General features: G+C 33.5%; 1 long non-coding RNA gene across 1 annotated transcript in view; it reads right to left on the minus strand.

Annotated features, from left to right (window-relative positions):
* Positions 1 to 26,155, minus strand: part of LOC306662033 — a 79,556-nt gene extending 53,401 nt beyond the window's left edge. The window contains exon 1 of the long non-coding RNA XR_013764044.1: positions 25,901 to 26,155. This is a non-coding gene — a long non-coding RNA (uncharacterized lncRNA). The remainder of the gene's footprint in view (positions 1 to 25,900) is intronic.
* Positions 26,156 to 27,132: the final 977 nt, after the last annotated feature.

Here is a 27,132-nt window from a genome sequence, read left to right on the forward strand (position 1 = left end):
GAGCTCAATGCTATGAACTTACCTCTTAGAACTACCTTTATACTATTCAAGAAATTTTTATATGTAGTATCTCTATTCTAATTTTTTATTTGCTTTTAGATATATATAATAGAATGTATTCCAACATATTATACATACCTGGAGTATAACTTATTCTAATTAGGATCCCATTCTTGTATTTATGCATGATTTGGAGTTCATTCATATATGAACATAGGAAAGTTATGTCCAATTCATTCCGTTGTCTTATCTATTCCATCTCTACTCCCATCCCTTTATTTCCCTTTGTCTAGTCCAATGAACTTTTATTCTTCCCTCCCCCATTCTCATTTACTCCTAATTATTTTTTATTTCTCCCCTGATTTCTTCTGATATCCATTTATTATTCAAAAATATATTATTTAATCTCCAATTGTTAGAGTGGTTTCTGGTTTTCATCTTAGCATTGATTTCTAATTTTATTCTATTCTTATCTGATAGAATGCAAGGCATTATCTGTATTTTTTTATATTTGCTAACATTTGCTTTGTGACCTAAAATATGGGCTATTTTAGGAATATTTTAGAAAATATTCCATGTTCTTCTCCTGTGAAGAAAGTGAATTCAGTTGTGATGGAGAAAATATTTAATTGTATTTTATTAGTTTTGTAGAATCTTTAGTTAGTTTTTGTTTGGATGATCAATACAGTGATGAGAGAAGTGTGTTAAAGTCATCCAGTATTATTGTTGTGGCCTACTTGATTCATACTATTGACCTGGGTTTTTAGGTTCATTGTTTGGGGCATAAATATTTGTGATCATTTTAGTATGATTTCCTTAAACATTATTAAATTATTTTCTTTGTCTCTTCTGATTAATTTTGGCTTGAGGTCCACTTTTATCTTATATGAAAATAGTAACCCTGTCTTGTTTGAGATCCTTGTGAATGGTATTTTTTTCCTTTCCTTTCACCTTTAGTTTGTGGACGTCTTTGCCTGTGAAGTGTGTCTCTTGTCAACAACATATTGTTGGACCTTTTTAAAATCTAATCTGCAAATCTAAGTTTGAAGAGTTTGAACCATTTTCATTCAAGGTGAGAAATTATTTTTAATTTCTGACATTTTGATCAATTTCTAGTATTTAAATTGAACTTGAGTCTCCTCTAATTTACTATTCTTCCAGTGTAATTACTACCTAGGCTAGTTTTCATTTTTATTTTTCATTTCTTCCTCATGAAATTTTTTTGATAATGTTTTGTAGTGTAGTGTTTCTAGTTATGAATTCTTTTAGCTTTATCATGGATGCAGTATTTTTGGTTGGCATCCATTTTCTTTCAGAGGTTTGTATATATTATTCCAAACCCTCTGTCTTTTAGGATCTGGGTTCAGAAATCAGTTGAAATCTGGATTGGTTTACTTCAAATGTGACCAGTAGTTTTTCTCTTGCAGTTTTAAAAATTCTATTCTATTTGGTATGTTAGGTATTTTCATAATGTATCTTGGAGTGAATCTATTATGATTTTGTATATTTGGAGTCCTAGATGCTTCCCGTATTTGAATCTTCTTGTCATTTATAAGGTTAGGAAAATTTCTAACTGTACATTCCAATAGTTTGTTATTCAGAGCCTTCATCTATTGCAGTGAATCTTAAATTGGGGGATTTAATGTTATCCCTTATTTCTTGAATATTCTGTTCATGTCCTCTTAACATATTGTCTCTGTGGTTGACTTTATTTTCTTGATTGGTGATGCTTTCCATTGAATTTTTAGTGTGGTTTAATGATTCTTTTGATAATTTTTTTCATTCTTTTTCAGAATCTCTGTATCTTTATTAAAGTGATTGTACACTTCCTGTAATTTCTCTCTGATTTCACTCCTTATATCTTCTTTTAACTAATAGAACAATTTAACTATTAAATTTCTGAAGTCCTTCTATGGCACTGTCTCCACTGTGGTGTCAATGAAGAGTGTTGTCAAAGCATTACAGTCTGCTTGGGATGGTTTTCTTTCTTGCTTATTCATATTGTTTGTATGTCTACCCATCTTTCAATATGGTTCTGACTTCTTTTAAATGAAGGGCTACTTTGTGAGCTTCTTTTCTTAGCAGCATTGGGTTAGGTGAATATTCATATAGTGATATTTTAAATCAATGTGTGATCTATGCTGAGCCCAGCCTCATTCTATTTAAACATACAAGAAATAAAAACATGCTGTAATTGTTCTCTGTGGTTCCTCAAATGAAGGTATATAACAAAGTACTGGGATACGTCAAAATATTGGTTGCTAAATTTTGTTCGCTTACTATAACCTTAAGTGAGAGTTAAGGGGGGCGGGGGGAGGAAGAAATATTGGGCAAATAGGAGAGGAAAAAAGGGAAGAAAGAAAGAAGGAAAGAAAAAAGAAAGAAAGAAAGAAGACTATGAAAAGATAGTTTATACCAAGGCAGAAAGAAGAAACTAATGAAAAATAGTATTTGAGGTAGTAGAAGATCATGCAAGAGGATGACTAGGAGGTAAGAAAAGCAGGTTTAAACTAAACATAGGAAAACAAAAATAGGAAGATTTATTCCAATTAATGCTTTAAATTATTAGATGAAATGCATTCAAATGGGTTTAAGATACAAGGTTAGCTATTGGGTTAACAATTATTATTCAAGTTCAGGAATTATTTATATGATCAAAATTAATATTAGGGTATGCCATGTCAAGGTGGACAAAATTCTGGTTGAATCTGTTTGGATTTTATTGAGATTTAGACATTTAGCAGATGTTCATCAGTCTTTGACTGTGGTTCTCTCCCAAATTGCAGGGGCATGGGAGTCAATTTCGTACTTGCTCTGAACCTCCTATAAGCAGCTTCTGGTTAGTCTGCTCAGGTGCCTGCAGTTGACTGCTTGGCAGGTGCAGTGTTGCCTGTTGGCTGTTCCTATTTGTGTGGTAGTTCAGGATGAAGGCTCTGAAGTGCCCTGTATGTGAGGTGGGTCACTATGTATATGTCTCCATATACAGAATCCTTTTTGTGGTAGCGAAGACCCTGATATCTGTGAGTTCAGGAACTCTGGTTGTCAGTTTTCTGTGGGCATTCTGTGATGCAGAAGTATCTCCCTGGCCGTCACCATTTTCTGACGTATGATTGTGAAGGGTCTTTTGTGGTTACTTGTATTCTAGTTTCCACTGCCCCAGGTTGTGAATGGCATGTGTTGATTCCCTCTGTTTACTAAGTCTGATACAAGGTTCCACAAGTATACAAACAATGCCCTATCATTTGCCAGCTGTAATCAGGGTTCAGGCTGTGAACCTATTAAGACTGGGATCAGTCTTTTTTCTGGTAATTTCCCCCTAGGTCTCTGTGACACGGGATATTAAGGTAGCTTCCCTCTGGTAAGGCCCTGTGATCCCAGAGATTGTCCAGAGGCTTCCCATAGTGTCTTCTCCCAGTGGTTGGGGCCCAATGAATTCACTTTCCTTTCTTCTGCACCAAAGCTGCTTAGTTGTTCTATTTTGAGTTGAGCAAGCAGACATTGTGCCTAGTGGGGCAAGGTGTACTTCCTAATACAGGTTCCCACCAGCCCATTTGTTCCCTTTGTTTGTGGTGAGGGGGAGGGAGAGGGGATTTCAGCATTTTTTGACTAGTAGTGGTCTTTCTGTAAGTACTTTATGGTCAGATTTTTAGGAGGTCCCATGGCAGGGAACTTTCCTTTGGTTAAATTTGTAGTTTCTTTGCCTGTTGTCTCTGGTGCCCCTACCTTGTTCTCGTCCATAGATTAAAAATTGGGGTTAGGGTACTCGAGTTTTTCTTTTTCTTTTTTTTTCCTACTCTGGTAATTGATCTTCCTGTCTGTTTAGGTCTCAGACTAGGTAATACCAAGTCTTAGAGCATTTATTTTGTTTTTCCTTTGCTGCCTTCTTTATTGTGAGGAGATTGTAATTAAATGCCTACCTTGCTTCCACTGTGTTCCACCAGAAGATTTCTAGAGGTGATAAATGAGTTTAGCAAAGTATAAGGATCAAGGAATTAGCAAGAAGAAACTAGAAGAAACTGCAACTGCTAGAAGAAAACACAGGGTCTATACTCCATAATACATAGGTGCAGGCACTGATTTCCTCAAAAGGATCCCTAAAGCACAAAAAATAAAACCAAGAATGAATAAGTGAGATGTCATCAAATTAAAAGGCTTCTGCACAGCAAAGAAAATGATTAAGAGAGTGAAGAGAGAGAGCCTACAAAATGGCAAAAATTATCTTTGCCAGCTACTCCTCTGACAGGGATTAATATTCAGAATATGTAAAGGATTCAAAAAACTTGATACCAGAAACACAATAACCCAATTAATAAATGGTCAAAAGAATGAAAAGGAAATTTCTCAAAAGAAATTCACCCAATATTGGAACATATAAATAAACAAAGCAAACTGACAAATATGAAAAGAGAAATAGTAACACAATAGGGAGCTTTAATACTCCAATAATCAGCAGATCATTGAGATAGAAAATCAGTAAAAAAAAAAAAAAATAGAAGACTTATATAGAACTATAATCCAAGTGAACCTAATAGAGGCAGAACATTCCATCTGAAAAGCAGAATAATACACATTCTTCTGAAGCTTACAGAACAATTTCTAGGATAGCTTACATGTTAGGTCAAAAAAATCATGACAAATTTAAGAAGATTGAAATCATCTCTAGCATTTTTTTAAACTATGATGGTAACAAACTGGAAATCAAAAACAGAAGAAAATTTAAAATTGGCAGTATGTAAAACGTAAAACATTTTTGAACAAACATTAGATGAAAAAAATCAAATATTTGTTGATTGATTGTATTTCATCTTCCGTGAAGTGTCTGCTCCATTCCTTAGCATTTATTGATTGGGTTCTTTGTTTTCCTGGTGTTTTTTGAGTTCTTTATATATCCTGGAGATAAGCACATGAGGTGCATGTGGTAAAGATTTTCTCCCATTCTGTAGGCTCTCTCTCCAAATTATTATTTCCTTTGCTGAGAAGAAGCTTTTTAGTTTGAGTCCATCCCATTTATTGATTCTTGATTTTACTTCTTGCACTTTAGGAATCTTGTTAAGGAAGTCAGATCCTAGACTGACATGGTGAAGATTTGGGCCTACTTTTCTTCTGTTAGGTACAGGTCTCTGTTCTAGTGCCTACATCTTTGATCCACTTTGAGTTGAATTTCATGTAGGGTGAGACATAAGGGCTTAATTTCACATTGTTGCATGTGAATTTCCAATTTTGCCAGCACCATTTGTTGAAGAGGCTAACTTTTCTCTAGTGAATGATTTAGGTGCCTTTGTCTAGTATGAGATAACTATTTATGTGTCTCTGAATCCTCTATTCTGCACCACTGGCTTATGTGTCTGTTTTGGTGCCAATACCATGCTGCTTTGGTTACTATGGTTCTGTAGTATTGTCTATGGTCTGGTATTGTGGTGCTTCCTGCTTCACTCTTCTTGTAAGATTGCTTTGACTGTTCTAGATCTCTTTTATTTTTCCAAATAAATTTCATGATTGCTTTTTCTAGTTCTATGAAGAATGTCATTGGAATTTTAATACGAATAGCTTTAAAACCATATAATGCTTTTGGTGGTATGGCCATTTTGACAATATTAATTCTGCCTATCCAGGAGCATGTGAGATCTTTCCATCTTCTAAGGTCTTCAATTTCTTTCTTTAGTGTTCTGTAGTTTTCACTGTAGAGGTCTTTCACCTCCTTTGTTAGATTGATTTTCAAGTATTTTATTTTATTTTTTGAGGCTATTGTGAATGGGGTAATTTTCCTAAGTTCTCTTTTAGTAGATTTATCACTGCTATATAAGAATGCATTTAATTTATGGGTGTAGATTTTATATACTGCTATTTTGCTGTATTCTTTATGAGTTTTAGAAGTTTTCTTGTAGAATTTTTTGGATCTTCTAAATATATGATCATGTCATCAGCAAATAGTAATAGGTTGAGTTCTTTTCCTAAATGTTCAAAATATCCAGCAATTAGAGAAATGCAAATCAAAACTACTCTAGGATGTCATCTCACTTTAGTCAGACTGTCAATTATCAATAATACAAACAACAATAAATGTTGGTAAGGATGAGGGGGGAAAGGTGCACTCATACATTGCTGGTAGGATTGCAAATTCATGCAATCATTATGGAAAGCAGTATGGAGATTCCTCAGAAAACTTGGAATGGAAACACCATTTGACATAGCTGTCTCACTCCTTGGTTTATACACCAAGGACTTAAAATCAGCATACTATAGTGATGTGGGCACATTAATATTTATAGCAGCTCAATTCACAACAGCTAGATTGTGGAACCAACCTAGATGACCTTCAATAGATGAATGGATAAAGAAACTGTGGTATATACACACAATGGAATATTTTTCAGCCATAAAGAAGAATAAAGTTTCATGGCATTTGTAGGTAAATGGATGGAATTGGAGAATATCATGCTAAGTGAAATAAACCAATCCCAAAAAACCAAAGTCCAAATGTTTTCTCTGATATGCAGATGCTAAATCACAGTAAAGGTGAGTGGGTCTTGGGAAGAATATAAGTATTTTGGAATAGACAGAGGGGAGTGAAGGGAGGGAAGGGGGTATTGGGTTAAGAAGGATAGCAGAATGAATTACCTCATGTGCATATATGATTACACAGCCAGTATGATTCTACATCATGTCCAACCAGATTTATCAAAATGAGTTCTAATGCCATGTATAACTAATTAGAACAACAACAACATAAGAACCAAGTCAAAGAAAAAAAAAAAAAGAAGTCAAAAGGGGAAATATGAAAACATCTTGGAAGCACAAATGAAAATACAGCATACTACGCAATGATTAGTGTCTACATTACAAGGGAATAGCAATCTCAAATAAGTCACTCAACTTTTCATCTCAGGAAATGAGAAAAAGAACAAATTAAGTTCAAATTCAGCAGAAGAAAGTAAATGATAAAAATTGGGAAGAGCTGGGTGTGGTGGTGCACACCTGGAATCCCAGCAGCTCAGGAGGCTGAGGCAGGAGGATCAAGAGTTCAATGCCAGCATCAGCAAAAGCGAGGTGCTAAGCAACTCAGTAAAACCCTATCCCTAAATAAAATATAAAATAGGTCTGGGGATGTGCTTCAGTGGTCAAGTGCCCCTGAGTTCAATCTCTGGTACCCCCCACTGCAAAAAAATGGGACAGAAATAAATAAAATAAGCTATAGAAAACTTCGATAAAACTTGGAGCCATTTTTTTCCCTAAAATGTTATATCTGACATACCCTAGGCGAGATGAAGGGAAAGAAAGAAAAAGGAATCAAATTGATATAATCAGAAATGGAAGAGGAGACAGTGTAACAATTATAATAAGAAAGTAGTAAACAATTATATGCCAATTAATTGGACAATATGAAAGAACTGAATAAATTCCTACAGATTACCTATATAAGACTATATAAAGAAGAAATGGAAGGTAGAAATAGAAGAATATCAAATCAGTAGGTAAAATCAGCAATAAGAATACCCATCCAAACAAAAATACAAACAGAACCACATAATTTTAAACCAAAATACTACCAAAAATTTAAATAATTAACTCTTTTTTTAATTAACACTAAATCATTAAATTATTTAAAAATATAAAACAAACACTTTCTTAATTATCATATAAGACCAACATTACCCTGACACCGAAACCAGAGGCACCACAACTATAGAAAACTGTAGGTCAAGATCCTTAATAAACAATTATTGAAAGTATTTAACAAAATACTAGGACACTGAGTACAGGAGCATATTAGAAAAATAAACTATGACCAAATGAGACTTATTCCTGGGATGCAAAGATCATCAACATACAGGAATCAATAAAAATTATCTCAGTAGAAGCAGAATTGTAGATAAGAAAATTCAACACAAATTCATGATAAAACTCTTAGTAAATTAAGCATAAAAGTAAATTAACTCAGCATAATGAAAGTCATATATAAGAAGTCAATAAGCTAACACTATCCTTAATAGTGAAAAACTGAAAAACAATCTTTCCTCTGAAATGAGGAACTAGGGAAGGATGCTCACTCTTGCTATTTTATTTAACAAATTACTAGAAGTTCTAGTCAGAGTAATTAGACAAGAAAGAGATATGAAAATAATCCAGATTGGAAAGGAAGAAGTAAAATTATCTATGTATTCAAAGGACAGGATTTATATACAGGAAACTCTGAAGATTCTACCAAAAATACATCTGAGTAATAAATTTAGTAAGTTTTCACAATACAAAATTAACATATATGAATCAGTTATACTTCTTTATGCTAACAACATATACTCTGAAGGAAATTAAGAAAACAATCCCACTGTATTACAAAGAATAAAATACCTAGGAATAATCTCTAAGGAGGTGAAAGACTTGTGTACCGAAAATTCTAACTTAATGATGAAAGAAATCAAAATGGACACAAATAAATTTAAAGACATCCCATGTTCATGGATTAAAAGAACTAATATTATTAAAACACTCTTACTATATAAAACAGTCTACAATTTAATAAGAATCTGATTCTTATTAAAATCCCAATGGAAATTTTTATACAACTAGGACAAAATTCTGAAATTTTTGTGAAACCACAGTATATCACAAATGGAGAAATTTTGAGCAAGAACAAAGCTGAAGTCATCAAATTCCTTGATTTAAAAACATTACATAGCAATAGTAATAAAAACACCATGGTACTATCATAAGCATAAACATATACACCAATGGAACACAATAGAAGGCCACAAAATAAATCCACTCATACAGGATCAACTAATCTTTGACAAGGGTGCCAAGAATACACATGGGAGATACTCTTTTCAGTGAATGATACTGGGAAAGTGTATCCACATACAATAGTATGGAAGTGAAGCCTTATCTTTCACCATACATGAAAGCAACTTGAAATAGATTAAAAACTTATAAACATATAAACTTGTGTTAGTCAGCTTTCTTTTGTTGTGGCCAAAATACCTGGCAAGAACAATGTAGAGGAGGAAAAGTTTGTTTTGGCTCATGGTTTCAGGAGTCTCAGTTCAATGTCAGCTGACTTCATTGCTCTGGGAGAGGTGAGGGAGAACATTATGGTGGAAGGGCATGATGGAGAAGAAGGGCACAGCTCATGGTAGTGTGGAAGCAGAGAGATAAAGACAGTCAGAAGAGGGAGCTAGGAAGAAGATAAACTCTTCCAGGCCATCCCCTCAGTAATAAATTTTCTCAAACAAGCTCAACACCTCCTAGTAACTTATTAATTGGATTAATGTACTTACGAGTTAGAGTCATCATGATCCAATCATTGACTAAAATCCCCACCTCTGAATCTTTATGCATTTCTAAAAACATTAATTTGGTGGACACATTCCAAATTAAAAACATGAATACCAAGAAGCAAACACAGAAAATGTTTCTGGATAATGGTCTTGGCAATTATTTCTTGAATATGACATCAAAAGTATAAGCAAAATTAGAAAATAAACAAGATTTCGTTTGTTTGTGGGATGATGACAAACAAGAAACCTTCTGCACATCAATAAAATAAAAAGGCAAACCTATTGTATGGAACAAAATATTTACAAAGTATGTATTGATAAAGGACTGATATCCAAAACATATAAGGGTCTCCTAAAACTCACTAGTAAAATATGCAAATAATTCAATTTTAAAATGGGCAAAGGAACTAAGCATGCATTTCTCAAAAAAAAAAAAAAAAACATTAATTTCCAATAGGTTTTTGAAAAGATATTCAATATCACTAATGAGGAAAATGCAGAATATAGCCACAAGGAGCTATCAGTTAATACTTGTTAGGATGGTACTATGGTTTGAATATGAATTGTCTCCAAGAGACTTTTATGTTAATGCAGGAATATATATATAGGTGAAATGATTGGACTGTCAGAATTGTAACTTAATCAGTTTACCTAGTTTGAATGAGCTAAATGGGTGTTAACTATAGGTAGGTGGGTCACTGGGTCCATGCCCTGGAAGGTGCCTCTTCCCTATGCCCCTTCCTGTTTGTCTAAATGCTTCCCAGCCGCCTTCAGGCGAGCAGTTTTCCCCTCTCCTCTCCTTCAGCCCGTAGCAATGGACCTGGTCAATCATGAACTAAACCTCTAAAACTGAGTCAAAATAAACTATTCCTCCTCTAAGTTGTTCTTATAGGGAACAACAATGCAAAGAAGGTTGATTAAAACAGATGGCTATTATCTAAAAGAAAAAAATATAATGGTGTTGGAAAGGATGTTGAGAAAAAATATCACTTTTACCCTGTTGGTAGGAATGTGAACTGATACAGCCATTACAGAAAAAAATATGGAGGTTCTTGAAAAAATTAAGAGTAGTATTACCCTATGATCCAGCATTCCCACTATGGGGTAGACCCAAAATATTTTAAATAGGATTTTGTGGAGGTACATGAGATCCATGTTCATTATGGAATCATTTGCAATAACCAGTACTTTGAAGCAATCTAAATATCTACTGACTAAAAAATATAGTATGTACATACAATGGAATACATACAATGGAATATAAATGCTTCTAGATTTAGGATGGGATTATGTCCTCATCAACTCTTCAGAAGTTAAAAATATTCTGTTTAGAGTGTATTTTAACACACCTATTTAAACATAATAGGTTATCCTACTTCAAATATGCACAGAACACTTATGTTAGGCTGAAGTTATACAAAATCATTAAAACACAGCTTATGTTATAATAAAGCAGTGATTAGGTCATTTAATTTCATTTAATTAGTTTAGTACTATACAGATAGTGAAAATCATATGGTTCTGTTATCACTAGCCCAGGAGAAGATAAAAATTCAACATTCAGAGTATGAATTTTATTGAATAGGTATAGCTTTTCCATCATTGTGCAGTTGGAATACCATAAGTAAAACCACCTTAAGTCAGGGACCATCTATACTTTTCAGCCTTACAAAGCAAGAAAATTTTATACTTTGTGCCAAGAGGAAGAAACCTGGAAGACATTGCACTAAGTGTAATAAGTCAGACCAGAAGGACAGATAATACTTGATTTTACTTATGTTAATCAGAGTTCTTTTTTGGGACTGAATCAAGAGGATATATATTTATCTGTGTGATTATATAAAGGGGATTTATTAGATTGGCTTCCATGACCAGAACTTGAGTAATAGCACAGTGGCTGTCTGCAGGCTGGAGACACAGAGGAACCAGTAGCTACTAAGTCCAAGAATATGAAGTCACACAGCAAGAGACCAATGATGTAGCCCTGGTCTAAGACTAAAGGCCTGAAGTCCCCCTGTAAAATTACTGGTCAGATCTGCTTTGGAAAAGAGAAGGAGATGGCATCTTATGTCCTCAGCAATTCTAACAGCAACAAAAGCAATCATTCAAGAAGAATCCAGCTTGTATCTGCTCTGTTTCCTCCTTCCACCTTTTGGTTCCATCAAAGCCTCAGGCCTATTGGAATGTTCTGCCCATACTCAAGGTGGGTCTTCTCATTCAGTTTAATGTCCCTTCTACCACTCACTCTGGAAACATCCTCATAGACACATGAAAAAGTCCCTGAATCCTCGGTATCAATCAAATCAGGTTGACAATACAGATTAACCATCACACCATTTACAGGACCACTCTAAAATACTAAAACTCACAGAGGTGACAACACAGTTGTGGTTTCCAGGGACTGAAAAAAGAGAAAATGGGAATGTATAACTCAAAGGGTACAAAGTATTTGTTATATAGGTGAATAATTCCCAGTGATATATTGTACGTCATAGTGCCTATCATTAACAATTAACATAAGATCTGGTATTATATAGTTAAATTTTACTTAGAGGTTAGATCATATGTTAATTATTCTTATCACACATAAAATAATCATAAATAAAGAAGTAACTTTTAAAGATGTTGGTTATATTTATGGCATTGATTTTGGTGATACTGCCATGGGTACTCACCAAGTTGCTTGCATTAAATATTGGCACTTTTTATATGTTGATTAAACCTGAATAAAGTAGCTTTAAAAAGTGGAGGTAGCTAATATTCGTGGCATGATCCTGTCTGGATCTTTATATTCTATCCTCCTGGATTCTAAAATGAATGTACTATTTTTCTTCATGATGATCCATCTTCACAAAATTATAAGAAGAGATAACTCCCTTGTATAATAAGAGGTCCTGTAGTCAATATAGACAATTCTCAGTATCTAATCAATAGTGATTAAAATTCAGATTTAGTATTTACCCTCTATTGATCTATTGCATCTATTATTATTTTTGTGCTCTTATTTAGTTTTACATAAATCTCTAGAGAATATGAATAGATGTCTTCTAATGTTGTGCTTCTCAAACATTTTATGCCATACATCACCTGGTAGTATTCTAAAATATAGATTGATTCAGTAGATCTGGGGATGGCTCAAAAATCTACATTTTTAACAAGGAAATGCCAGTCTTGTTGGCCTTGGTAGACATTGCTAGTAGCAAGATCATCTATACACTCAACACAGCTCTGTTACTGCTATCAGAGAATACCTTTCTCTGAGCTACCCTGTGGTGAGTGAGTAAGTGTGTGTGTGTGTGTGTGTGTGTGTGTGTGCATGAGCATGTGCACATGCACACATTTGTGCACTTGTGTGTATAAGGAATGCAAGTAAGAGAAAATTATAATTTACCTTGGTTTTCGTCTTCCAAGATAAGTGATGGCACAAAATAATTTACCTTCATTAATCAACAAGTCATTTATCCATGAATCCATCTCTTCTAGCTGGAACAATTTGGGATGGTACTACTCATCCATGTCACGATCCACATATACTTTCACACATTCATTCACTCAGCAATCATTTATTATGTACTATATTCCAGAAAATGTCTTTGGTGGCAGCTTTGAAGTAATGTGAGAGACATGATCCCTGCATTCAAGGATCTCATACCTAAATGGAAGAGATGGATATGGTAAGAAAAATAATATTAAGTCAAATATGACGCACTGTCTTAGCACAGCAGAAAATGTGAAAACTTAATACAGGATTGGAGATGATTTCACATAGGATGTGGCATCCTGACACTGGACAAGTGAGGAACTATTCAGGCAGCAGAACATTTGGGAAAGGCATTCCTCACACAGGAAGTAGTACTTGCAAAAGCAAAGAAATGTTAAACTTTATGGTATTTTCAAGGAATCACAGGTAGTTAAGGTGGTGATTATAGGGGAGTGGCAAAAGATAAGTCTAGAACAGTAAGTGAACCATCAAATCAGTAATGATCTTTATTCCAAAAAAGAAAAGTAATTATCTCATAGACCAGGTGGAATATTGAAAGGTAGAGTTTTAGAAAATAATTTAAGTAGCTGAAAATATGTTTGAAGATTATCAAATTAATACAATTGGAAAACAAGGAATTCTGAACTGAGTATCAGTGATTGTAGGGAAAAGTTTGCTAGAATGACAGGACTTTGTGGTAAATTGGACATTGGAGTTAAGATATTGGAAGGTAAAAATAGTTTTTAGATTTCAAGCCTGGTTAACAGGTGAGATATAATGGCATATGCTGAAGCTCTGTATATATAGTATAAGTGTGGGTATTATCTTGGAAGTAATAATGAGTTCTGTTTTTATCTTGTTGAATTTGAGAGTTCTGTAGGAAAAAAATCAGATAACTGTACATCAGTTGGTTGAGAATATGCCAAAACAAAACAAAAAAAAAAAAACAAACCTACAGATATGGAATATGGAAGTTGGATCTTTCTACTTCCTTGAATCACCTCATATCTTCTCTTTGTAATTTAAAAGTACTGCTTTGGTGAATGATACATCTGGGCTATTTACAATGCCAAATTTCATAACTGTTTTTCCGGCCTCCTTTGGAATTTGAAGACCTTCCAAGACCATAAGAAGATAATAGTTCTCTTCATGATGATGTATGACAGCAAGAGTGATTAGCTATTTTTGAGTAGTATTTTCAATAATTAAAACTACAAACATTTTCTGATGTCTTTGATGTAGGTAAATATTGAGAATGCTACTTAAGAATTAACTACTTTTTGTGATAAGACAACAGAATTAGGTCTGACATGTTTGCTCATATTTCAGAAGTTTGCTTCAGCTTATAGTATCAGGAAGTTTGGATAACATTAAAATAGGACATTGCTTGATCATATACAAATAAATGAAAACAAACAGGATTTGATCTGAGTTGATAAAAGAACAGGTAGAATGAAATCTATTATCAGTTCTCCTCTTTGGCTTACTTCTGGTATTTAAGGAGGGAGTTGGTTCTTTAGATAGTAAATAATTAATTTATATGAATATAGTATATAAAGTACTTATAGAGAGCTACTGTTAAAGTGTGACTGTTAATGTAATTACATTTAAAATTGAAGGGAAACTAGAAATGAGAATGGCTGCAGGTAAGATTGGATATTTTGGAACAAAAACAAGAATTTATGCTTCTCGGTAGCTGGTTGCTCATCTGCAGTCATAATGCAAGGCAAAGAGTTATTATAGCTAGTGATTATTTTTATTTACATACACATCTAACTGATGAGACGAGGTTTACATTTGCTCTACTTCTTTGTTTCCATCTGAGTATCATTAACTTTCTAGATTAAATAAAGAACTTATTGAACTGTAACATCAAATATGCATTAGTAAATTGCTAGGTAATTATTTATATATTTAATATATTTATACATAGCCTACCTAAATCTGCAACCAAAGCCACTGGTAACTTTGTATAACTCTGCACCATTAATTTCTTCAGAGTGACATTATGATGTGAGCTGAACAGATGGAATTGCAGGATTGTTCTAGCAAATTTATCATAAAAAATGCATCCGACACCTGTGTAATTTGCCTAATCATTTTCCTAATAAGCTCCCACCATTAATTATGCACGATTTCCACAATGCAATCAAGATAAAAGTAAATCTGATGACTTAATACCCTTCAAAATAATTGGTTCACCCAACACAAGGCCTCCTTTGCTTTCCGTAGCCATTTTAGTTAATTAGAAAAAGGGTGCACCCTGTTGGAGTCAGCAGAACGGAGGCTGATCGCTTGGTGGGAGGTAGACCTGCTGGGTTTTTGGGCAGGAGTCAAGGATATTAACTCGTGGAAAAAGAGAAGAGAATGTTGCCCCTTTCTCTTCTTTTCTTCCCTCTACAACCCCCCTTCCAACTTCCCTGCCTCCCCCCACCCCACCCCAGTAGCAAACAGATGCGATTAGTGTTCTTCAGCCATCAGAAAACTGACTGCAGGACTCTGTGGGTCTAATGAGAATCAACTTTTCTGAGGCTGCTGTCTTGCAGTGCAGTCCACCTGTCACATCATTAGGTGCAGCATGTGCCTTGAATTCACTTTGCTAAATGAGATTTACAGGCCCCACTGAAACCCATCCTGCAGCATCCCTGCTTCAATTAGCTAAAGATTAATTGTCTGAGAAAGGGAATGAAAGTTTTACTTCAACTGACCTGAAAAAAAAAAAAAAAGGTAGGGGGGAAAAAAAAAGAAAAGTATGGTTCAGGTATTCCACATAGGCCTGAGGCAGTGTGGAAAAACGTGATAATTTAAAGGTGCTGCAAATTTCCTACACCTCGCCTGGATGAATGAAATTAACTAGCACTAAAAGCTGTCAAATTAAAGGTTGACTTCCAGATATTAGCACCTTAAATGTCACCGAATATTCACTCTTTCTTTTTTTTTTTTTTCCTTCCTTCTTCTTCTTTCCTTTTTTTCTTTTTGGCAAACATTCACGTCAGCACACCTGCACATGCACACAAACATTTTCTTACCTCGGTTCCTGCTAACTGCTTGTTCGTGCCCAGCCGGGAGTTTCTTGCTATAAATCTTTGATGTAACCATGGCTACAAAACAACTGGCAATTACAAAATTTCCTCCATGTTAATGTTACACTAATTATGTTTGAATATGCTTTAATAGAGAAGAGTTGGAGGTGAGGAACGAGTTTGGAAGAAGGGCAGAATGTGGGATCTCTGCTCCCATCTGCCACACATTCCCTACACTCATCAGACCCAGAGAATCCTAAAGTGGAAGTTTGTCACCAGTAGCTAGAATTTCTTAATTTGTAAATTTTAATGTGAGTTATGAAAAATGAAAGGTTTTGCTTTATGGGGAATGGCCTCATGTAAATAAACAATTGCTAATATTTAGCATTGTCAGATATGCAATGATTTATTAAGATTTGGATGGAAGATAGGAAAACATTAGCTAAAATTATTTTTAACTAATTAAATAAGAAAAACATTTAGCATTGCTAATACTTAGCATATATGCCAGTGGAGATCTCATTTGGCTAGCATGTCAAACACCATATACAGCACCTGAGGGAAGAGTAGGCATGCCTCACATCGGGGCAGGAATGGTTATCAGGGCACCTCTATTCTGCTAATTTTTAGCATTTTGCAATTGACCACCACTTAAGTTTGTGGGTTACAGTATCTAGTTTAAAATAATAATTTCATAACATGCCTGGGGAAAACTCTTAACAAGCAAGCACAGAAATTAGATAATACCACACATGTAAGCACAAGAGAAGGGTAACACAATAGCAGAACTGACATGCTTCTACTTTGAGTGTTAATCCCTTGTCACCTACATTAAAAAATTAAAAACAAAAACAAGAAGAAAATAACTGATTCTAAAAAAGAAAACCTTACATAATTTCTTTTATAAATTTGAGGAAGCATATTTGAATATACATTTAGATCCCCTATATTTAACAATGAACCTCACTCTAAATATTTTACCATGTTATTAACTAACAATGCCATGTAGCCTAACAATTTAAAAGTCATCTAAATAAAAAAATTTAACTGTATTTACATTTATGTCCTTATTTGTATGTTGTACTAGTATGGTTATGCATATAAATAAGTTGAATAGCTATATGTTCAATTTTTAAATTTAATTTTAGTTTATTATCTTAATGGGATATATATATATATATATATATATATATATATATATATATCCAAGAAGGTCAGATAATCATATTCCAGGATTTCACTCCTCATCTATAAAATTGGACAAAGCCTGGGAAAATTGGCTACTTTAAGTTATAATCTTCAAATGGCCATAGATATTTCCATTTGGAGCTTTGATAATTTAAGGTCCTTCCTGCCTTAAATTGAATAGTTAAGGTCTATACAGAAAGAGATAAATAGAAAATACTCTTCAGTACAGAAACCTCCATGCTCTCTTTTCATACTGATGTAAATACATGTTGTGTTCTTAAAAAACTGTTTGCAAAAGGATGCTTATAGGGGAATCTTTTTTGATAGTTACCTGCACATGTATTTACTTAGCTTAGTGATTCGAATTTTGATTTAAAAGAAAGGTATCCTTCTCAGTCTCTTGCTTTTCTTTTAAACACCCAATTTTATGTAATATCCAAACTTTTTTCAGACATTAACTATACTTCATACTTTTTTTACTAGTATTATTTCATTAATCCTCATCACGATTCTATGAATAAATTTTATTAGTCTGCCACTTTTATTGGTGAGCAAAATTAAAGTACAAATAGTAAATAACTTGCTAAAGGGCATCCTAATAAATATAGGTGTTATGGTTGGGACCTTTAATGACTCCCAATAATATCATGATTTGAGAGCACAATCCCTAATATAGGAAGGTTCAGAGATGGGGATTTTAGTCAATGATCAGATCACGGATCTGAAACCTCATCTATTTGATGGATTGATAATTTGAATGGACCACTGGGTGAAAACTGTGGATAAGTGGGTCATGGTTAGAGGAAGCAGGTCACTGTGGTGTGCCCTTGGACTTTATCTTGTCTCTGCTTCTGTCTAACTCTCTGCTTCCTGGCTGTTATTAGCTGAGCAGCTTTCTTCTGCCACAATCTTCCACAGGTTCTCAAGACTCACCTTTGGTTCAGAAGGGTGGAATCAGTAGACCAGATACTGAGACCTCTGAAATAAGGAACATCAAATGAATTTTTCCTACTTTAAGTTGTTCATGTCTGGTACTTTGGTTACAGCAATGAAAAGCTAACAGACAAGGCTAGGATTCAAACCCACCCCCCAGTGAGACCACTGCACAACCTGCTGACCCAAATTCTCCCGTGTGCCTGTGACCAGCAGAAAATCCAGCAAGGCAGTGTTCCTACCCTTCCAGATGGCCTAATGCAAAGTTAGCCAGCCCATATCACTCATGCCTAAACACACTTAGCCCAACAGTCATCCAAAGAGTTGGCTCCATTAGTTAAGTAAAATCATTGCACAGCCAGCTAGTATGCAACCTCTGAGCTCATGTGAATACAAACCAATAGCCAGCCAGATTATAGCTCCACTCATTGGACAGCCCACCATGCAAACACTGGTACATAGCCCCTGCAGGTGCGTGTATTTGATCCAACAACCAGTCAGGCAGTGCTGTGCCCCAAATAAAACCATGTCAAATCACTTCAGTCACAGTACTTGAAGCCTAGGTGAATAAATATATCTTCAGTAACAGATACTAAAGGAAAAAAAGTTACAAAATGCCTGAAAATGAACTTGAATTCAAAATAATAATCTGGAAGAAGTTCAGTGCAATGCAAAATATTATCAGCAATTGAAAGAAAAACATTAGGGAGAAAATTAGGGAAAAACACATTTCATGATCTAAATTCAAATTCAACAAAGAAATAAATTCCATAAAAAAGTCAAACAATTTCTTCAACTTAAGACTTCAATGAATGGAATGCAAAACCTAATCTAGAAGCACAACAACAGACTAGGTAAAACAGGATAAAAACTTTTTGTCCTGAAGACACATACTTTTAATTAATCCAGTCAAAGGGAAGAAAAGAATTAAAATGTGAAGATATACTACAGGTTCTATGGTATACCACTTAGCCAATTAGTCAACAAATGTTTACATCATGTGAGTTCCAAAGAGAAAAACAATGGAGAAGACACAGAAAGCTTATTTAGCAAAACGATAAATAAAAAATTTTCTAAGCCTCAGTAGGCATATGCATATCCAGACTCATAAGGCTCAAAAGAAAAAAAAAAATCTAACCAGACCCTCTCCATATTGTATTATATGCAACTTATTAAAGTTGAAGAGAGAATTCTAAACACAGAAAATATCAAGTCACGTATAAAGAAAGCCTCTTGGGACAATGAGAACATTTATTAACTTTCAGGCTAGTATATAATGGGGAAAAAAAAAAAAAGGAAATACAGGCAAGAAACCAATAGCCAGCAAAGCTATCCTGGAGAAAAAGAGCTGAAATATAATCTTTCTTAGACAAGCAAAAACTGAGGGAATGTATCACCAACTAGGCAGACTTACTCAAATTGCTTAAGGGAGCCCTACATCTAGAAGTGAAAGAATGATAACAAATATTATCAAAGCATTCAAAAATAGAAAATATACTAGTAGAATAGATACACCAATGAGAAAGTGGAAATAATCCAATCTAATTACTAGTAAATATGAGAGGAGAAAAAAAATGCAGGCTGTGCAAAACAAACAGGGAAAGATAACTAAGCAACAGGAGTAAATTGTTTTCTATCAATAATCACCTTGAATGTAAGTGGATTAAATTCACCAATTTAAAGGTATAGACTGGCCAAATTGAAAAGGAAAAATGTGACCCCATTATATGCTGCTGAGAAGAAACCATATGGTAAAGACAAATATAAATTGAGAGTAAAGAGATTTAAAAAAGATATTCCATGCAAATGGAAACCATATGACAGTAGGACAAGCTACACTCATATCAGATAAAATAGATTTTAGGCTAAAATTGGTAAAAAGAAAAAAGAAAGTAATGATGTAATGATAAAAGGATTAGGTCAGAAAAAGGACAAAACATTTTAAGTGTATGTGTGTGTGTGTATGTGTATATATATATATATATATATATATACACACATGTCATACTAGACATATATTATATATATATATATATATATATGTCATACTAGGCCAGACATATATATAAAGCAATTATTATTAGGTATAAAAGAAGAGATGAGCTCTGAACTCTATGCAATTAGATGGGGACTATGACATGCTGCGTTTGTCAATGATAGATCATTCAGACAGAAAACCAACAAAGAAACATTAGCGTTAAACTGCACTATAGACTGAGTAGACATAAAAGATATTTACAGAATATTTCATTCCAAAACTGCAGAATTCACATTTTTCTCAGCAGGGTATGGAACATTTTCCTGGAAGGACCCTATGTTAATCCACAAGCAAGTCTCAAAATATGTAAAAATCTGGAGTCCTATCATGTACCTTCTCTGACCACATTGGAAGAAAATTAGAAATCATCAACAAGAAGATATGTGGCAATTGCACAAACACAAGAAAATTAAGCATGTTTATGATCAGCCAATGGGTCAAAGAAGATAATATAGTATAAACTAAAAAAAAAAAAAAAAGAAAATTAAATAAATGGAGAAGAAATAATGAAATACCAAAATCTAGGATTTACGACAAAAACAATGCTAAAAGAGAAATTTGCAGCAATAAATACCTGCATCAAAAGAGTAGAAATTTCAAATAAGCAACCTAAAAATCCAGCTAATGGAACTAGAGAAGCAAGAGCAAAGCAAACCCCAAATGGGTAGAATAAAATAAATAATAAAGATTAGAGAAGAAATAAACAAAATTGAGACAAAAATAATAATAAAGACATTAAAGAAAATGGTTGTTAAAAAATAAAATTGACAAAACTTTATCTAGACTAAGAAAAAAAAGAAGATTCAAAGAATGCCAGAGACAGAAAGCAAGACATTACTACTGATACCACAGAAATCAATAGGGAGTATTATGGATAACTACATGACAACATATTGGAAAACCTAAAATAAATGGATAAGTGCCTGGTCACAATAACCAACAAAAATTAAATCATGAAGAAACAGAAAACCTGAATGGATCAATAATGAGCAATAAAATTGAACCATAAATAAAGTCTCCCAACAAAGAAAATCCAAGGGCTGAACTGTCTAGGACAAGAACTGGGAATCTACACATTTTCAAAGTGAAACTGACAGTACTTCTCACACTATTCCAAAAAAATTTCAAAGGGAGGATATATACTTCTAAGCTCATTCTGTGAGACCACCATTGTCGGGGTCTTAAGCCCCCTTGCCCTTCTCGACCAGCAGCAAGGGAAGGGAGCACTCCCCAACAAGGTCAGACCAGGATAGGTAGGGCCGACTGACCACCCGCACCCAGCCCCTGGGAGGACAATCAGATGGTCAGGGAGACCAGTCACAGCAGGAACTTGTTTATTGAGGAAGTCACACAGCTTTTATGTAGGGTGGAGGTTAGGTGGGAACCAATCAGCTTAAAGGTCAGCAAGACATGGGGGTTTAACATAGGTGAGAGTCCCATAGAACTATATGGCAAGCACGAGCTGATCACGTTCACGGAACTGTTGTTAACCAATCCCTGATGGTGGTTCGATTTATCGTCATTAACCTTTGAAACCGCCTTTGAGGCCTTGATCTTGCTCACCCGCCAGGGAGTAAGGAGTCAGCCTGAGTTAGTTAACGTGTCATTAGTCCCAACACACCATCACCTTGATACCAAAGCAATCAAAGACACAAAACAAAACAAAAACACAAAGTAAAAAAAGTATAGGTCAATAGCCCTGATCAGCCTATCGCAAAACTCAACAAAATACTAGTACACCAAATCCAAATCATTTCAAAAGATTGTACACTATGATTCAGTGTGATATATTCCAGAGATACAAGAATGGCTTAATAAGTATAAATCAATAAATGTGATACATCACAAAATATAATTTAGTACAAAAACTACATGATGATATCACTACACACACAGAAAACATTTTACAAAATACAATAACCCCTCTTACTAAGAAGTCTTAAAACTTATTTACAAAAGGAATAAAACACAATTGATGCTATATATGACATTCCCACAGCTCACTTCATATTTAATGTAAAAATTTGAAAACATTTCCTTTAAAATATGGAACAAAACAAGGATGCCCACTTTCACCACACTTTATCAAAATAGTACCATGAATATTAGACAGATAATTGGGCCAGAGAAAGGAATAAAGAGAATCTAAATTGGAAAGAAGGAAATCAAACTTTACATGCTTGCTGATGACATGATCTTATGTACATAAAAACCTAGACTCCACCTGAAAACTCTTAAAACTCTTAAAATACATTCAGTAAAATTTTAGTATACAAGATAAATACACAAAAACCAGTAGCATGTCTAGCATGTCTATATATAAGTAGGTAGCATCAAAAAGGAAATTTGAAAAGCAATGCCATTTACAACATTAGCTAAAAATGAAATGTCTAGAACTAAAGTTAACTAAGGAAGTGAAAGAACTATACAATAAAACTTAGAAAACACAGGAGTCTTCTACAACTCATATGGAACTTCAAAAGACTCCAAATCACAGCAAAAAGAAAAAGGCTGCAAGTATGACAATAACTGACTTCAAAATATATTACCAAACCATAGTAACCCTAACAGCATGGTCCTTGTATTACAACAGACACATAGGCCAGTAGGACACAATAGAGAACCTGGAAATAAAGTCACATATTTACAGTCAACAATTTTTTTCTCAGTCATCAAAAACCTATTGGAGAAGAGACAGTGTCTTCAATAAATGGTGCTGGGAAAACAGGATATCCTAATGCACAAGAGTGAAACTAGATCTCTATCTTTTACCATATGCAAATGTAAACTTGAGAAAGATCAATGAGCTAAATGTAAGATGTGAAAAATAGAAGAAAATATGCAGGAAGTCCTTCTGGAAATTAGTCCTGGAAAAGATATTTTGGATATCCTCACAAAAGTACAGGCAGCAAAAAGCATAAATTGACGAATGGATGACAGCAAGTCAAAAAGTCTCTGTAAAGCAAATTAAGTAATCAAGGGAGTAAAGATACCATCTAAGGAATGGTAGATATATTTTTAAACTGTTATCTGAAAAGGGCCTAATATCCAGGATATATAAAGAACTCAAATAATAGGAACAAATTCTCAAATTCAAAATGGAAAAATAAGACATTTCTCAAAAGAGGATATTGAAATGGCCAACAAATATATGAAAAAGTACTCAGTATCATCATTGTCAAAGAAATGTAAATGCAAATGGTAATGAGATAACGCCTCACCCTACTTAGCATGGCCTGTTACGAAGTAGACAAAAAATAACACATGCTGGTCAAAGAACTGACAAGAGGAAACTCTCACATGAATTAGTATAGACATTATGGAAAACAGTATGGAGGTGGCTAAAAATGTTTGAAATAGAACTACCATATGATCCAGCAATCTTACTACTGGATATATATTCAAGTAAAATAAAATCAGTATGTCTAAGAGATATCTAGTTCCATGCCCATGATTATACTAGCACTATTCACAACAGCCAAGATTTGGAATTAACCTAGATGTAAATTAGTTGACAGATGAAAGGATAAAGAAAATGTATGTATATAGAATAGAATAATATAGTATGCATATAGAATAGAATATTATTCAGCTATGATAAATTATTGCATTTTTGGCAACATGGAGGAAATTGTATAAAATGAAATATGTAAGGCACAGTAAAGTAAATCCTGCATCTTCTCACTTATAGATGGAAACTGAAAAGTTGATCATAAAAAGTGGAGAGTAGAATAGTGGTTATCAGAGCCTAGGAAATATACAACAGAACAGAGGGATGGAGAGAACTCAGTTAAAAAAAAGTGAAGGGGTACAGTTACAGGAGTAATAATTTCCAATATTCTATAGTACAGTAGCATAAATGTGATTGATAATCATTGTTTGCATACTTTGAATTAGGTAGGAGAGTAAATTCTGAGTGTTTACAACACTAGGAAATTATAAGAATGGATATACCAATTACGCTTATATGATCCGTACACAATGGATACATGTAGTGAAATGCCATGCACATAAATATGCACCATTATTATGGGTCAATTAAAACCAGAAAGAATACATTTTAAAAAGATGTCATTAAAATTCATTGGATAATAGAAGTACAACCCAATGCATGCTATTTTACAACTAGTTAATCAATGATAATAATTTTACATTTATTCAAAACAGATTTTGTATGATTGAATAATTACATATATTAGACCTAAATAAAAGTAGAATGGGTTTTGTCCTAAGAAAGAATTTTCAAGTATTGAAATATTATTAAAAAGTAACAGAAAAGAATCATGAATTAAACAATAAAAGAACCAAGCCTTCCATATATATCAACAATATAATGAACAAGATTAAAAGGTACAATTAGGCTTAGGTCAAATTATCTTAATCTTTATGATAGAGAAATATTACAGCAATAAATTAAGTTGAAAATAAGTGACCATTGTGAATAGAAAAGACTTAGGAAAAGATATAAATAGGCAATTCACAAAAGAATAACTGAAAACTGTAATTAAAGATGTAAAAATCATGTAAAACATAAAAGTTAGAATATTGAGACATTATTTTTCACCTTAAAAATTGGAATATAAAGGAAATGTTAATACTAAAGACTGTCAAGATCACCTAAAATTAGGCATTATGAATAACAGTTCTGGAAAGAAAAGTATATATTTGAAATATTTTTGCAATATAAATCAAGATTTTAAGAATCTTTCTACCTTTCTAATATACTGAACTGTCTTACTTCAATCATACTGCACTGATAAACTAGCCTGTGCTAGAAATAAAAATCATCTTTGTCCAGAGAAAAGGGAATAATTAAATAGATATTATTTATCAATTTTAAAATGCAAATTTGAAGAAAATATAATGCATTAGATAATACTCAGAATGCTCAGTGTTACAAAACAATATGAGAAACTATATATCCTCTAAAATAAATTGCATGAAACACTCTGAACATGCATAAAATAGTCAAGAACATTTTAACACTGTGGATCAGGTAAAAAGCTAAGATTTTTATATATAATAGGTTAGAAATTCAGCTTTCCTATTTTATGTATCTTTGATAGATTACTCATATCATTTGAATTTCCAAATTTGATCTAAAATGATGACAATAATCTACACTTATAATTGTCTGGAGTATAGAACAGGTTAATGATATGTTATGCTTAGCACAGAGTAAGGCACTAAGCAAAAGTACAATATTTATTAGCTACTACTGTCCCTAGATGGTGATGTGGTATTATGAATATTTTCCTTGTTTTTAAATACATATGAGATATTTTTATAATAGAATTTTAACAAGCTTATTTTTAGTATTCATGAAATAAAATATGTATCTACTTTTGAAAAGTCAATGTAGCAGTATAACCAAGAAATTGTACTCATGGATAAAATTGTTTTTTTAGCTAGTTTTATATTAACTATAAGTTTCTTATATGTGATTACCTCATTTTTTTATTCATTCCACAAATTAATATATTAAGTGCCAGAAAATAGTCTAAGTTTTGGCAACATATCAGTGAACAAAACATGTACCTCTCATTACAAAATTTATAATTTTTTGGAGGAGGATATCAGAAAAAATGTATATCATAACCCAACAGATATTGGAGGAATTTTTACAAGGTGAAAAATAAGTTATTTTCAACACAAAAGTAAAGGAAAATCTACCCAGAGAGCCAGCTTCTAGAGCAGGAATCTGAATAGGACTCTATAGAGGCACAGAACTTGTCGAATCTAAAGTGTAAAAACAGTCCTATCATTAAAAAAGCCAAAGTTAAATCTATAAAGCAACAAGAAAATGTAATTGTATATACAAAATATACTGTGAAATTTAAATTACATCATCATTATAGTATATTTCTGAGTATATCGGTATAAAGTTTCAGTAGAAATGTTATAGGCCAGCTGAGAGTGGGAGGATTAAAGTACTGAAGGAGGTAGGCCTGATGGCACGTACCTGTAGTCCCAGTTGCTCAAGAGACTGAGGCAAGAGAGTCACTTGATCCCAAGAGTTTGAGAGCTGCTTGAATAACAAAATAAGGCACCATCACAAAAAAAAAAAAAGAAAAAGAAAATAATATTTCCAACCAAGAATACTGTACTGTTCCCAGCAAAACTGTTCATCTGAAATCAAGGGAAGAGCCAAACTTTCCTAGACAAACAAAAGTTGAAAGAATGCATCATCATTGACCTATTCTACAAGAAATGCTAATGAGAGTGCTCCAAATTGAAAGAAAAGGACTCTAATGTGTAACGTGAAAACACATAAAAGTACAAAAATTACAAGTAAAAATATGTAGTCAAATTCAGAATACTCAGCATAATGGTAGTGACTAAATCACTTATATCTTTAGTTTGAAGGTTAAAGTACAAACTATTTACAATAATCAAAATTACAATAATTTGACAAGGAAATGTAATATAAAATTATGTAAATTTTTAAATAAAAAAATCAAAATATAAATGGTTGTGGGATTAAAGTGCAGACTTATTTTGGGGGAAATCATCGAACTTAAGCTTTTATCAGCATAACTTGTTATAACTATAAGGTGCTTTTCAAAAGCCTCATGACAACCACAAAACAAAAAATTATATTAGAAGCACTTTTGTAAAAAAAGCAAGGACCCAAACATACTATGAGAGAAAATTACTTATATACAAAGGAAGATAGGAGCAAAGTAGAAAGAAATCTAATAAACAGCTATAAAACATTGACATAGGGCACTACTAAGCCCTCATCAGTAGTTCCCTTGAATGTCAATGGAGCAAATTCTCCAATTAAAAGACAGAATGGCTTAATGGATAAAAAGCAAGACCTGATATACTGCCTACAAGATATCCTCTCCATCTGTAAGGACATCTGTGGACTAAAAGTGAATTTATGGCATATGATATTTCAAGAAAATGGCAAACCAAAAGCATTGGTAGATATGCTTAAATAAAAATAGTTTAAGTCAAAATTTATGAAGAGGCAGATAAAGTCAAATAAGAAAGAAATCACTTTAACAAGAGGATATGACAAACAAATGTTTACTTCATCAACAATGGAACACCCGGGTGATCCAAGATGGCGGACTAGAGGGTGACTGCATCTCCTGTTGCTCCAGAACAAAGGATTCAAGAAGGGGAGGCATTGAGAGACTCAGACTAAAATAGAGCCACTGAGTGAGTCTCCCTCACTGGGTGAAG

Source organism: Sciurus vulgaris (assembly GCF_902686455.1).
Source record: "Sciurus vulgaris genome assembly, chromosome: 5".
Classification (NCBI taxonomy): Eukaryota; Metazoa; Chordata; class Mammalia; order Rodentia; family Sciuridae; genus Sciurus; species Sciurus vulgaris.